Source organism: Acomys russatus, chromosome 26 (assembly GCF_903995435.1).
Source record: "Acomys russatus chromosome 26, mAcoRus1.1, whole genome shotgun sequence".
Lineage (NCBI taxonomy): Eukaryota > Metazoa > Chordata > Mammalia > Rodentia > Muridae > Acomys > Acomys russatus.
Window position 1 is genome coordinate 34,144,872 of NC_067162.1, and position 15,565 is coordinate 34,160,436.

Consider the following 15,565-nt stretch of genomic DNA (forward strand, 5'->3'; position numbering starts at 1 on the left):
TCTCATTAGCAAAATATTATAATCACATTTACTAGAAATGGATCCCTTCACAGTTGGCCTTTGCCTGCTCTTACGCACCCAATGGCCCTCAGTAATCAAGAAGAAGGGACCTCCCTCCCTGTGCATTGCAGAGCCTTGGCAAAGAGAAGGTTCACTGCAGACTGAAGGTGCCCCAGAGCTGGGACCCACCCTTCCAGGGGCACTCTGTTTTTCTGCCTCCCCTCACAGTCAGTCCACCAGCCCTCCCTTCCAGAAATCATCAAACCTCAGTCTCTGGCCACCCCAAGTCTTGCAAGCATCACCACACTGTATTGTTTCTTCTCCTTAGTTTCTGGGGCTCTGTGGGAGTCAGGCCAACATGGAGAGCCTGGCCTTTGGAGACTTCCTCTAGATGCTAGTGGTACCCTATGAGGGTGTCTAACCTGAGACCCTCCTTGCCTCCCATGTGTGTGATACTCACATTCTGCCCTGTACATCACCAGAGCCTGCGACCCTGACTGTACATCATCCCCTGAGCCTGTTACCACCGCTCTTAGGCTCCGTGGCATCCCTGCTCTGGGTTCATGAAGGTAGCATAAAAGGATCCATCCCAAAAGCTGTGTCCTTTAACTGGACAGACCAAATTGGAGGGGCAGGTGAGAAGAGTGGGGTACCCAGCCACAGGATTTCAAGCCTATTCTAGGCTACATAAGGAACTCAAGACCAGCCTGGGCTACATTCCAGGACAACCTGGGCTACAGGCACAGCAAGAACCGGTCTCAAAAACAAAAGAAAAGTTCGTTTGGCCACAAAATTCTTGATATTTTTGCCTACTACAGAAAAAATAAATTTATTATTATTTTATTTTTACCATATTATTTTACCACACCAAAGTAACCAATAGCTAAGACTACTTCTGGATGTGTGTGTGTGTGTGTGTACATATATATGTTTTATAATATATATGATGATATGCTTGTATTTGATTATATATCAAATATATACTTGATTATATTTTTTTATTTTTGTGTGGGCACGTGTGTACATGCATGCATGCATCTGTGCACATGTGCGCGCGCACGTGTGTCTGTGTGTGTGTGTGTGTGTGTGTGTGTGTGTGTGTGTGTGTGTGTGTGTGTGATATGCAGCAGACAGAGGACAACCTGCAGAAGCTGCTCCTCTCCCTTCACTGTGTAGGTCTGGGCACAGAACTTGGGTCTCCAGCCTTGACAGCAGGTGCCTTTAATCATTGAGCTGTCTAAGTGGCTCCTTACTTGGACTTCTTATATTGTCTCTTTTCTGTGTCACTGATTTCCCCCCCCACCCCCTGCTTTTGGCTTTTCTTTGGTTTGACTTGTTCATTTTGCTTGCTTTGTTTTAATTTTGTTTTTGTTTTTGAGACAGGGTTTCTCTGGGTAGCCTTGGCTGTCCTGCACTCACTTTGTAGACCAGGCTGGCCTCACACTCACAGAGATCTGCCTGCCCCTGCCTCCCTGAGTGCTGGGATTACAGGTGTGCACCACTGGGCCCGGCTTGTTTTAATTTTTATGTGTCTGCATATGTATTTTCATGTGTGCACCCACATGCAGGTACCCACAGAGGCCAGAAGGGCGTGGGCAAAAGAGGGTGTCTGGAGATCCCCTGGAGCTGTAGTTACTGTCACTTATGAGCCACCCAGCCTAGGCTGACATGGGTACTGGGACTTGAACTTGGATCCTCTGCAATAGCAATAAGCATTTTTAACTGCTGAGCTATCTCTCCAAACCCAGGGTTTTTTGTTTTTAAACAGGGTCTCATATAACCTGGGGTGTTCTCAGACTCACTATGTAACCAAGGCTGGCCTTAAACTTCTGCCTCTACTTCCCCAGTGCTGAAGTCACAGGTGTGTACCACCACACCTGTCCTAATGGCTCCACTTTTCCCTGCCTTCCCCTCTCTCTTCTAGGTGTATTTTATTTTCTGAATTTTTTAAAAGTAGAAACTTACACAGTAAGCATTTTGCATATGATATGATGCGTAATTTAAAGCTACACCACCCCCTGAAGTCCTTTACCATGCTCACTGCTTGGTTTTGTTTGTTTGGTTGGTTGGTTGGTTGGTTTTTTTCCAGACAGGGTTTCCCTGTGTAGCCTTGGCTGTCCTGGACTCACTTTGTAGACCAGGCTGGCCTGCCTCTGCCTCCCAAGTACTGGGATTAAAGGTGTGCGCCACCACACCCAGTTCATTTTCCCTGTTTTAATATGCTTTACTCAACCATTGAAAAACATTTTGCACCTTTTGTTTTGTGTCTTGTTTGCTTCCTACCTTATTTAGTTTATTCATTTTTACTTATTTGAATGTATGTGCATACTCCATGGTGCTAAACTTGCAAACATGGAAGTTTTAATGATCTCCCCATATTGATGTTATCTCCAACAGTGCCCACTGAACATACTTCATCCAACCTCAAATACCGGCTCATCTCTCTTTCTCAAGTTCTGTTGTCAGGTGCAGTCAATTTTGGAGTCTACCACTTATTATAAATGTCCTTATTTACCTCCAGTAATTCTTGCCATAAATCTCTCAGGATGCTTGAACTCTTTTCTGACTAATGTTTCTGCACTTTTCTATTTGCCTATCTTACCTATAGAGCTTAGCCACCCTCTGTCTTTTAACTAGAATATTTGCTTTACCTACATTTAATATACTTACAGGTAGAGTTAGTTTTAAGTGTGCCATTGCTCTATTTGTTTTTTCTAATTTACAAGTTTTATTTTCTTTCTTTCTCTGTTTCTACTTTCTTGGAGGTTGCTGGTTTGAGTTGGGTTTTGGTGAGGGTATTTTTGTATGTTTGAAATAGAATCTCACTCTGTAGCTCAGGTTGCCTGGAATTCACTCAGTAGTCCATTAAGTAGTGGCAATCCTCCTGCCTCAGCTCCCAGATTCTGGAATTACTGGCATGATCCACTACACCTGTGTGTTACTCCTTTTCTGTACTACTTGGGTTTCCATTTCATTTTGCTTTGTCTAGTTTTTAGAAGGGGTAACATGGTCATGTGTGTTAAAACTTACTTCATTTAATATGTGTGGGGGTGGAGGGGCATGCACGCACCTCTGCCACAGTGCACATGTGGTGGCCAGAGGACAACGTTGGGAGTCTGTTCCCTCCTCCCAGCGCGGGTTCCAGGGATTGAGCTCAGGTTTGTCAGGCTGGCGTGGCAAGAACCGTTTACCACACTCAGTCTTTAAAAAGGCTTTATCAGGGCCTGGGAAGAAGGATTCGAGAATAACGTGCTTGTGACAGAAGCTTGAAGACCACAGTAGGAACTCCAGCACCCTATAAATGTCAGGTGGCCATGGGGCCCTCCCTGTCATCTTGACCCTCAGAGGCGGAGACAGAGGATTCATGGAACTAGCTGGAAATGGCAAGCTCCCATTCAGCCAGAGACTCTGCCTCAAATCAGAAAGTGTGTAACAGTCAGTGAAGACATCCAGTGTCAACTCCAGACACACACACACACACACACACACACACACTCCCATTTGTGCACCCACATACATGCAAACACACACGCAGTAAAATATCAAGACCTTGTATAATTCTGACAAGATGAACCTCAAGCTTGAGAATAGCACATATATGAGCTGAGACTTTGAATAAAACTTGTATTTTTTTATTAATTTATTCATATTACATCTCGATTGTTAGCCCTTCCCCTGTTTCCTCCCATTCCTCCCTCCCTCCCACTTCCTGCCTTCTCCCTTCCCCTATGTCTGTGATTGAGGGAGACCTCCTCCCCCTATATATGCTCTTAGAATATCGAGTCTCTTCTTGGTAACTTGCTATCCTTCCTCTGTGTCCCGCCAGGCCTCCCCATCCAGGGGACGTGGTCAGAAAGGGGGCACCAGAGTTCGTGTGAGAGTCAGATCTCACTCTCCACTCAACGGTGGAGAGTGTCATGTTCATCGGCTAGGTCTTGGTAGGGGTTCGAAGTTTACTGCCTATATTCTCCTTGGCTGGTGCCTTAGTTTGAGGAGGACCCCAGGACCCAGATCTGCCTGCCGCAAAACTTGTATTTTTTTAATATTAAAAGAATTCTTTTTGAGATAGGGTCTCATTGTGTAGCACCAGTCAGCCTGAAACTCACAGAGACCCATCCACTTGCCTCTGCCTCCCAAGTGCTGGGACAAAAGGTGTACACCACCACATTTGGCAACACTTAAAAGAGTTTATCCTCCACCCGTTTTCTTTGTTAAGTGCTCCCACATAATTTTTTGCTAGTCACAGTCATGACTTCAAGTGATGTATCCTCACCTTTCAAAGTCTGATTTCCTGCCTTCACCACTTCTTGGCAGAGTCATGCACTCTACCCACCTTCCATCCTTAGCTTGTCTCTGTTATCTCCCCACCTCCACCCCCCCCATGCTGCCATTGCTATACCCTTTCTGTCTACACATTTAGACCCCAATGTTGTAGCTTAAATAAGAAATGTCCCCCATAGTCTCATGTACTTGTACACTTGGTTCCCAGGTGGTGGTGTTTTGGGGGACATTGTAGAATTCTTAGAGGTGCCACCTTGCTGTAGTAAGTACATCACTGGGAACCAGCCTTAAAGGTTTAAAGACTCGCCCTACTTCCTGTGTGTGGTAGAAATGTGCTCAGCCAGCTTCCTGACCCGCCACCTGCTGCTCTGCCTTCCTTGCTATCACACATACCTGCTCTGGAACCGTAAGCCAAAACACACATTTTTTTGGTTTAAGTCTTTTCTGGTCACATACTGTGTTTTATCACAGTAACAGAAACATAACTAATATAGAAGTTGGCATCAAGGTTGGGGTGTTCAATTAAAGTGGAAAAAGGCATGAATTTGAATGATAGCAAGAGGTGAGGGTAGATGGGAGGGGGTGGAGAGAGGAAATGGAAAAAGGTAAATGGTGTGATTGTAGTGTTATCACACACACACAAAAAAAATAAAGCTGAAAAAAACCAAGGTTGAGGTTGTTGTTTTAAAGAACATGGCCATGTTTTGGTTTGGTTTGGTTTGGGTTTTTTGGAGGAACGCAAAAGAGTGTGGAATTCTGCACTTGGAAAGCAGCTGGATACTATAAGCGTCTGTTAGGAGGCCATTCTAGCAGGAGGCTGGAAGACAGTGGTGCTAAGAGTGATGCAGATATAAAAGGCCCAGCCTATGATGCCTCAGAGGGAAGCAAGGACTTTATTAGCAGCTGGGCTGGCAGCCATTCATGTGATAGTTTTACAAAGAATCTGACTTCCTTCTGCAAAGTCCTAAGAACTTGCTTAAAGCTAAACTTAAATGCAACTGACTAGCTGGATGTAGTGGGTGCACACCATTAACTCCAGCACTCAACAGGCAGAGATAGGTGGACCTCCGTGAGTTCAAGGCTAGCCTGGTCTACATTGAGAGTGCCAGGACAGCCAGGGCCACACAGAGAGACCTGTCTCAAAAAAAAAAAAAAGAGGTAACTGACTAATTGCTTTGCCAGAGAAAATTTCAAGACAATATAATGTTGAGTCTTTGGAATGGTCATTCCTAACTACTCTTATACAGGTCTACAGGGAAAGGGACAAGTGGAGCAGAAGTAAATACAAAACATGTAGCTTGGAAAAGAAAAGAAACCTAGGAAGCTTAGTGTTGGCCCCAAGACATGTGCTGGAAAAGAGGCGGTGACTAACTGTTAAAGGCATCAGCCCTGTTCCGAGAGGTCCACCTGCTCTGCAGTAGCACTCAGGAAGGGTACTAAGGGCAGGACCCACTCAGCCGAGCTTAAGGTTTGGGAAAGGTGACAACTCTATGGGAATTCCTGTTCCTGGACAGGAACCGCTGCAGCTTACAAAGCTGCCGCAGATGGATGCTATCCAGAGGGTGAGGATCCGTTCTACCTGGCAAAAGAACTTGGTACTGGCAAGAGTAGTGGAGGTCATAGGTTCTTTCCACTAGCTGCTAAGGCCAGGCAGTCTGAGACAGAACTGGAGTCCCTGCAAGAAGTCCATGAGAGGCCATTGTGTGAAACGGTGAAGGTGTGTAGCAGAGACTCCAAAATATTGGAGATGTCAGAGCTATGAGACCTCTGCCAAGGAGTGTTGTATAGAGGGGTGGGCCAGCCCGAGAGAGAGGCGGGGGGGGGGGGAGCGGGGGGAGGCAATGTTTGTATGTTGCAGACAACAAAACAAAAAGAGTGGCACTTCCTAAGCCCTTTGATGGTGAAGTCGAGATACCGGACTTGGAGTTGATGAGTGGATGTTTGCCCAGCTGGGCTTCAGTCTTCCCTTAGTCCAGCATTCCTCACTGTGTCCCATTCCTCCCTCTTGGAATGGGAAAGCATATTCTGTACCATTGCATGTTGGGGGTGTGTAGTTTGTGTTTTATTATACAGGGGTTTGCAACTAAGAGATCTCCTTGAGTCACAGAAGAGACTTTGGACTCTTACATGGTGTTGAGATTTTAAAGACCATGAGGACTTTTGAGGTCAAGCTAGATGTGTTTCACAGTATGATGTGGCCACAGGTCTGTGGGGGCCAGGGAAGGGTGCTGTAGTTTGCGTAGGAACATTCCCCCATAGGCTGGTGTATTTGAATACTCTTTGGTACTTTGGGAAGGTTATAGAAGCTTTAGGCTGGGCAGCCTTGCTGGGGGAAGTACATCACTGAAGGAGAGCTTGGAGGTTTCTAGTCTTGCCCCCTTCTTGCTTGCTCCCTCTGCTTCCTGCGTGTTTAAACAGTGCTCATCCACTTCCTGCTCCTGCCCCCTGCTCCTGTGTTTTCCTCCATTATGGGCTCCCCATGTGGAGCCATAGACCGCAAACTTTCTTCCTCAGTGATATTTTATCACAGCCACAGAAAAGTCATTAATCTACCCCTTGCACCCTTTTTTGGTGGCACTGGGGATGGGGACCCTGGGCATTGTGTCATACTAGGCAACCTCTCTACATTAAACTAACTCCTTGGCCCTTTTGTTTTCTATTTTGAGACAGGGCCACATTTCAGCGGCCCAATCTGGCTTTTGGCTTGCCATCCTCCTGCCTCAGCCTCCTGAGTGGCAGACATTACAGACCTACGGCCAGCCCAAAACACTTTGTAAAACAGTTTCTACCAGGTAGTAGAAAAGAGCTTCAAATGCAAATAAATTTGGGCAAATTTACTGCTTGAGAATTTTTAAAGAAAGGGGAAATCCAAGACATTGCTCAGAAAAAAACACATTATAAATGGAGCAACAGTGAATATACAGGACAAAAGAAAGACCTGTCTCACAGCTAGGGATGTAGGTCAGTGAGAAGGCGTTGAGCTCTGTCTCCAAAGTCACCTCGGTGGGATGTTAGCACTCAAAAGACCAGCTGGTGAAAAGGAAGGTTTTGGAAAGCAATCGGCTGAGCAGAAAACTCTTTTGTTGGAAAGTGTATATGGAATGAGTTTGTCAGGAGGCTGAATACAAAAGACCCGTGCAGGCCCTGGCCAAGGGTTGATCTGGTGTCTTCAGGGTACCTGGCATTTTAGGCGCTGAGTCTCCAGCAGATACTAGGTCTAGTGAAAGCCTTGCCCTCCAAGAGCCAACATTCTCATGGGAGTTTAAGGATAACTAATGCATGGAGGGAGTGAGGAGCGTTAATGGAGACAGAGAAATGCAAGATATGCAATAAGAATGGAGACAGGGCTGCCATGGAAACTCTGAATGGAAAACAGATACTGCAGAAAAGCTGCATTTCAGCAGCTCACACACTTTGCTATTTTCTCTTCTGGGAAGGTTTTTTTAAGTCCCAATGCCCAGGACACCCAATCTCTGTTATGTCTGATTGTGAGAAGTGGGCACCCAGCATTAGACTTTTTATTTTGGGTGTTTTTGTTGGTAGTGATGGTGATGATGCTAGTGGCGTGTGTGTGTGTGTGTGTGTGTGTGTGTGTGTGTGTGTGTGTTGCATGCACATGGCAAACTAACAAATGCATAAAGATAACCATCACTATATGATACATCACAGTTTCTGAGACATTAAAAATGGGTAGATAATCAGCATCTCAGATTGGTGGACCAGGGAAGGCAAGAGTGCGGGCAGCATGGACAGAGAGCCCATGGTTTCCTGAGGTGCACATGGCGTCCCAGCAGGACCAAGAGGAGTGCTGGAATCCAGAGCGCACTGCTCAGAACTGCAAATTGTCTCCATAAGCAAATTAAACAGACACTCCTATTTTGACACCCCTTTCTGGAATATTGCAATCAGCTCCAGGGACTATGAGCTACTACCTTGCCGGGAACGCAGGCTCTGCTTCCCAGCTGTACTTCCAATTGCTTGCAATTCTGTTCTCAAAAACTGGGCCACCAGCAGACAAACTTGCCAATGTTTGTACCATGCTCACCAAAGTTTCAAGCTTTAAAAAAAAAACTCCAAATATCAACCTCCTCCCAAAAATCAACCCAAACATTGCATAAACGAGGAATTTCCAAGGTGCTGCCAAACTACACACGATCCTCAGGCCAACTTTTTCCAGAAAGGACAGACAAGCAGGAAGAGAAACCCACAGAGTTCATTACAACTTTCAATAAACTCTGCTTTTCCCAGTAAGAAACAGGTTAAAGGTCAAAGGCAAGAGAGTGTTAATATAATTCTAAAGACCGACTGCCTCCAGAAGTCACATCGACTTTGCTGGTTTTCTTCACACTGCATTTGTGGGACCGATGGCCTCCTTGGCCTGGATAACCAGTGTGAGCACTCAGGAAGGCATTTGCTTATTTTCTGTCCTCAGTGACTCCAGCAATGCCAACACACAACTTGGTTCTATTTGCTAAAGTAAATGGAGAGCAAACAGAACCTCTGCCCTCAAAAGTTGGGGAGGGAGCAGAAATGATGCAACCCCATGACCAAGTGCTACCTGCTCTCTGTCTACAGCACCAAATGGCTGGTCCTTGCAAACCACCCTACCAAGCCAGGACCCCCAACCCCCAACCCCGACTCCCCGCCCCTTACCCCACCTCCCACCCTCTATCCCTTACCCCCTACCCACCCTCACTCCTCGCAGGGGCCCAATCTGCATGCTGATCTTTCTGGGATTAGGGCTCCCTCACATCATTAGCTCGGTTCCCACCAGAGTCACCTCTAAGAGTCAGCAGTCAACACACCCTTTAATCCTGGGTTAAGGCACATCTTACCCAGAAGTGCTTCCCCACACTAGCCAGGCTGACGTCATCTCTCAGTATCTATGGGGGCCTTGAAGGAATCTGTATATCAAATTTACAATGTGAAGGTGGCAGAGACACTGAGCAAAATGGGAGGAAGGTCCTAAAACACTACCCCCTCCTCCCTCAGAAACTGGGAAACCCAGTGCTTTGCAGAAAGTGAGGCTCTGTCCCAGCTGGGGCTTCTTGTCCCAGGTCTCTGAGGACATCCAAGGACACTGTGGCAGAAAGGCTGTGAGGAGCTAGCACAGACCGTGTAGACCATGGCTGGGACGTACACTATTAGGCAACAGCCCATGAAAATGGCCTCATTGCAGTCAGGCAACAGAGTCCCCAAGTACCAACCAGATGCTGGGAGGGACCACACAGCCCAGTCCCTTGCCAGATATCTCTAAAGGGCATGGAATTAACATTTTTGAACAGTCCATCCAAGGAATCAGGCACTGCATACACCATAAGGTTTGGCCCCTAGTGTTCGTGTGTGGCTTCTCAGAGACTATGAGCAGCAGTGCATGGCTCTCCCCATCCCCAACACGTGGTCCAGCCACCCACAAGCATAGTGAAAGGATAAAGTGGCAGCACAGCACAGCTCCATTTATGCATATGTTTGTGTTTATTTTTAATGCTTAGAGACATGTAAAATCAAAATTCTGATCTCATCAGTCTGATATAATTTGGATCGTATGACTCAGAATCTATACCAGGTTGTTAAGGACCAGATTCAAGGGAGGCAGAGGCAGGCAGATCTCTGTGAGTTCAAGAGCAGTCTGATCAACATAGACAGGTTCAGACCAGCTGAAGCTGTTATGCCGAGATCACCCAGATCGAGAGACCTCAAAAAAAGACCACCAGGACTTGATACTGATGCAATATACACAGGGTCCTATATTACGGGCTCAGAGCTTCAAATCACAACCCTTCCTGACGCAGCAGGATAGGAGAATGATACTGAGCTTCAAGGGTAATGGGTTTATAAGGAAAAACTGTAATTAGGAGTGAGGGTCACAGGGAAGTAAGGAAAAAACCATAAGTTGGAGTTGTGAGTCTCAGGAATGTGGACCTTCAGGCAGGCTGAGTCCAGGAGGCTGAATCTCCAGGGAAGCTGTTTTATCTCAGAGGATCATTGGGCGTTAATTGTATCTAATTGTTCTGGTGGAGTTTCTGGAGAGTGCTGGCAGGTGTCGTTCCCAGAACGCAGGGAGGAGTGGGATCACCTGGAGGACAGCTTCTCACAGAGCACGGCATTAATTGTAGAAGATACAGTACATATAGGATATGGCATTAATGTTGCCCTTACAAGGCTACACAGTGAAATCCTATCTCAAAAAAAAAAAAAAAAGAAGAAGAAGAAGAAGAAGAAGAAGAAGAAGAAGAAGAAGGAGAAGAAGAAGAAGGAGGAGAAGAAGAAGAAGAAGAAAGGAGGAGAAAGGGAGAGAGAGAGAGAGAGAGAGAGAGAGAAGGAAAGAAGGAAAAGCAACGATTCATTTTCTGATGGTAGTGGCGCACGCCTTTGATCCAAGTACTCGGGAGGCAGAGGCAGGAGGATCTCTGTGAGTTCAAGGTCAGCCTGGTCTACAAAGTGAGTCCAGGGCAGCCAGGGCTACACAGAGAAACTCTCTCTAAAAACCAAAAAGCAGATGAGGAGGAAGAGGAAAAGAAGAGAAGAGAAAATGGAGGAAAAGAATAGGAGGAGGAGGAGGAAGAAGAGGAGGAGAGGGACAACAGCCAGACCCCACATCCAGACTGACTGAGAGTGTCACACCCAGGGTGCTGCTCTGTGACTGCCTGGGCAGGAGGAGCCAGCCAGTTCTGACCTTTTGAACAGTTTGGCTCCTGGACCCATGCCGGGTGGCTGACAGGACTTCTGGTGGAGCAGCCACTCAGCCCTCACACTCTGCTCTTTCTTTTATTTCCTGTAGGGTACACTCCAAATGGAATTTTCCACACCCACAATCCTCCCCTGGGTCATCTGAGGAACATGAAATGGCTAAGCTCCCTCCCTCTCCTGAAGGCCCAGACCTTTGGAGAGCTGGCCCTGGTCCTTCACAGCCCGGCTGAAAGCTTGCTTCTGTGTGTCATCTCCCAGGCCTTTCACAGCCCAACTGGATGCCACTTCAGGTCATTGTCATCTGCCATGTCTCCCGGTGTCCAGGTGCACTGACTTCATTTCCCACCCACAGAGCCACCGGGACCTTATAGGAACATTGCCTGACTGCCAAGACTCACTCAACACAACAGAAGACTAGAGGGTTAGCGATTCCTTGGCTTCCGTGGAGCACTGACCAAGATCTGCACATGGAGGGAAAGGAGCCTAAAGCACCTCTCAGCAGAAAGCAAAGACCATCTCTCCCAGGCTGACCCACAGTTACAAGAAGCTGCACCCCCTCTCCTTTCTAACTGGGATCAAGTCTGGTGCATGTGAAAGAAAATGGTCCAGTAAACAGCATTAAAGAGGTGAGGGAGGAGGCAGAGCCCCTGCTGACCATTCCAGGAAGCTCTTTCTGTCCTTGCCACTGTCATCTCTGGAGGGTGATCCTGATCCCCAGGGCTAAAGTGGCTGCCAGAGCTCCAGCCAGCACACTCAGGTTTTAGCAGAAGACCTCCCAGAAAGACCATCCAGTGCTTTCACACTGGATAGAAAGGGTCACATGACCAAACTCACATAGATATATCAGAGATTGGGGAAATGTAGTCTTTAATCCAGAAACCAGGAATGTAGAACTGACTCCAGGACCACTAGCCCTTCTTCAGGGAGAACTGCTCCACACTAAAGGAAAGCAGAGGACGCCCAGGTGAAACCTGACTGGCTGTAAAAGGAAGGTGGGTCCAACAGGAGACACTGAAGATGCACGCATGGTAGAGGATGTTCATTTTCTTAGATGTAGTTATCAATTAATGGCCACTAGGAATATATGTTGCATATTATCTAATATATTTTAGGTTATTAAGTGTTTAGAAATAAAATACAGTATATAAATAGGTTTAAAAAGATGGACTTAGTAAACATACAAAAAGAATTCCCAAGTCTACATTGAAGAGTGCGGGTATTAACCCATTTGCTTAGGTTGTCTGCATGTTTCAAATGTCTTACTAATTAGGGACAGTCCTTTAACATTTGCTTTGGCTGCTCCCAAGCTTTTGTGTGAGGCTGGCAGGCTCCTGGTGATAGCAGGGACCCTGGAACCAGTCAGTGCAAAGGGACAAGGAGATGGAGCCCCACAGTCCTAGCCATGGCATGTCACAAGGCTGCTAAGTGTGTGAGACAGCATTGCACCCTGGACCTCAGCTCCTCCAAGAGCTCCGCCCCCCTCCTCAGATGCAGCAAGCAGCAGGAGCCTGTCGCCTGTCAGCATGATGCCATGAACAGGAGACATCTTACAGAGCAGTCTGTGGTGGCCCACGGCACTCATGTAGAGAAGACCAAACTCTGGGCTGGGGGAACTAGAAGTCATCCTCATCACCTCTGCCCACGTCACTGTAGAACACTTTACAGCCATCTGTACACAGGGATAATCTGCAGCCTAACAGGGCTATCCAAGGACTCCTAAGAGATCATGTGACTCTCTATCAGTGTCCAAGATGATGAAGAAGATGACCCTGCTAGTCCCAGTGAGACTGCTTGGTCCTGCTAGTCTTCCAAACACTTCTCCACAGATGCCAAGATTAAATGAACTTTTCTGAAATGAAAAGATATCATTTGGGAGGCCTTTTCTACTCACCCACTCTAGCTCCTAAGTAATGAGACAGAAACCTATTAGATTTATTAGTAAGTTTTAGGCACTGTAACTGGGCAGCTGTTGATCTAACCTAACCCCCATGCTAGTCTGACTGCTTCTCAGACACACACACTCCAAATTACTTGCCATGCTGGACCAGCCTGGGCTGCTTCTGCTCCCTGAGGTCAGGCCTCGTAGCCACGTTCTTTCTCCACCTCTTCTCTCTTCACTCTCCTATCTTAGTATTTTCCTCACTCCGATTTATACATTTTTATAACTTTTCTTCTAATTGCTTGTCTCCATATTTCATATTTCTCTTTTTCTTGTATCACAAATATGTTAGTTCCAAGACAGCCAGGGCTACATAGTGGGATAGGATTTCTCTTTGTATCTTTGGCTGACCTGGACTCCCTCTGTAGACCAGGCTAGCCTCGAACTCAGAAAGATCTGCCTGCCTCTGCCTCCCTGAGTGCTGGGATTACAGGCATGCACCACTGTGCCCAGCAAAATGCTGTCTTGAAAACAAAAACCAAACCAAAACTTTAAAAAAAAATGTCCAAAATGCAGGACATGGGCATAGAAGGGGTGGTGTCTGTGTGGCGGATAAAGGGAAACAAGAAGGTGGTGAAAGAGGGAAGGCAAGGAAAGTATAATAACAGGCATGGGAACTGGGGGTGTGGGCCTTTGTGGGTGCTTGCCTAGTATGTACAAAGGCCTGTGTTGGCTCCCCAGAGTATTGTGGTACATACCTGTAATCCCAGCACTCAGGAGACGGAGGCAGGAAAACCAGAAGATCAAGGTCATCCTGAGTGTGAGGGCAGCTTGGGCAACATGAGCCGGTCTCAAAAGTACATATGTGCGCCCCCATAGGAAAGTAAGTACATATGTGTGCCCCATAGGAAAGTAAGTACATACGTGCGCCTCCATAGGAAAGTAAGTACATACGTGTGCCCCATAGGAAAGTAAGTACATACGTGCGCCTCCATAGGAAAGTAAGTACATACGTGCGCCCCCATAGGAAAGTAAGTACATACGTGTGCCCCCATAGGAAAGTAAGTACATATGTGTGCCTCCATAGGAAAGTAAGTACATACGTGTGCCCCCATAGGAAAGTAAGTACATACGTGTGCCCCCATAGGAAAGTAAGTACATATGTGTGCCCCCATAGGAAAGTAAGTACATACGTGTGCCCCCATAGGAAAGTAAGTACATACGTGTGCTTCCATAGGAAAGTAAGTACATACGTGTGCCCCCATAGGAAAGTAAGTACATACGTGAGAAGTAATAGTGTGCCCCCATAGGAAAGTAAGTACATACGTGTGCCCCCATAGGAAAGTAAGTACATATGTGTGCCCCCATAGGAAAGTAAGTACATACGTGTGCCCCCATAGGAAAGTAAGTACATACGTGTGCCCCCATAGGAAAGTAAGTACATACGTGCGCCTCCATAGGAAAGTAAGTACATACGTGCGCCCCCATAGGAAAGTAAGTACATACGTGCGCCCCCATAGGAAAGTAAGTACATACGTGCGCCTCCATAGGAAAGTAAGTACATACGTGTGCCCCATAGGAAAGTAAGTACATACGTGTGCCCCCATAGGAAAGTAAGTACATACGTGTGCCCCCATAGGAAAGTAAGTACATACGTGTGCCCCCATAGGAAAGTAGGTACATATGTGCGCCTCCATAGGAAAGTAAGTACATATGTGCGCCTCCATAGGAAAGTAAGTACATACGTGCACCCCCATAGGAAAGTAAGTACATACGTGTGCCTCCATAGGAAAGTAAGTACATACGTGCGCCCCCATAGGAAAGTAAGTACATATGTGTGCCCCATAGGAAAGTAAGTACATATGTGCGCCTCCATAGGAAAGTAAGTACATACGTGTGCCTCCATAGGAAAGTAAGTACATATGTGCGCCCCCATAGGAAAGTAAGTACATACGTGTGCCTCCATAGGAAAGTAAGTACATACGTGTGCCTCCATAGGAAAGTAAGTACATATGTGCACCTCCATAGGAAAGTAAGTACATATGTGCGCCCCCATAGGAAAGTAAGTACATACGTGTGCCCCCATAGGAAAGTAAGTACATATGTGCGCCCCCATAGGAAAGTAAGTACATACGTGTGCCCCCATAGGAAAGTAAGTACATATGTGCGCCCCCATAGGAAAGTAAGTACATACGTGTGCCTCCATAGGAAAGTAAGTACATATGTGCGCCCCCATAGGAAAGTAAGTACATACGTGTGCCCCCATAGGAAAGTAAGTACATACGTGTGCCTCCATAGGAAAGTAAGTACATACGTGCGCCCCCATAGGAAAGTAAGTACATACGTGCGCCTCCATAGGAAAGTAAGTACATACGTGTGCCCCCATAGGAAAGTAAGTACATACGTGCGCCTCCATAGGAAAGTAAGTACATACGTGCGCCTCCATAGGAAAGTAAGTACATACGTGCGCCCCCATAGGAAAGTAAGTACATACGTGCGCCTCCATAGGAAAGTAAGTACATACGTGTGCCCCCATAGGAAAGTAAGTACATACGTGCGCCTCCATAGGAAAGTAAGTACATACGTGTGCCTCCATAGGAAAGTAAGTACATACGTGTGCCCCCATAGGAAAGTAAGTACATACGTGTGCCCCCATAGGAAAGTAAGTACATACGTGTGCCCCCATAGGAAAGTAAGTACATACGTGTGCCCCCA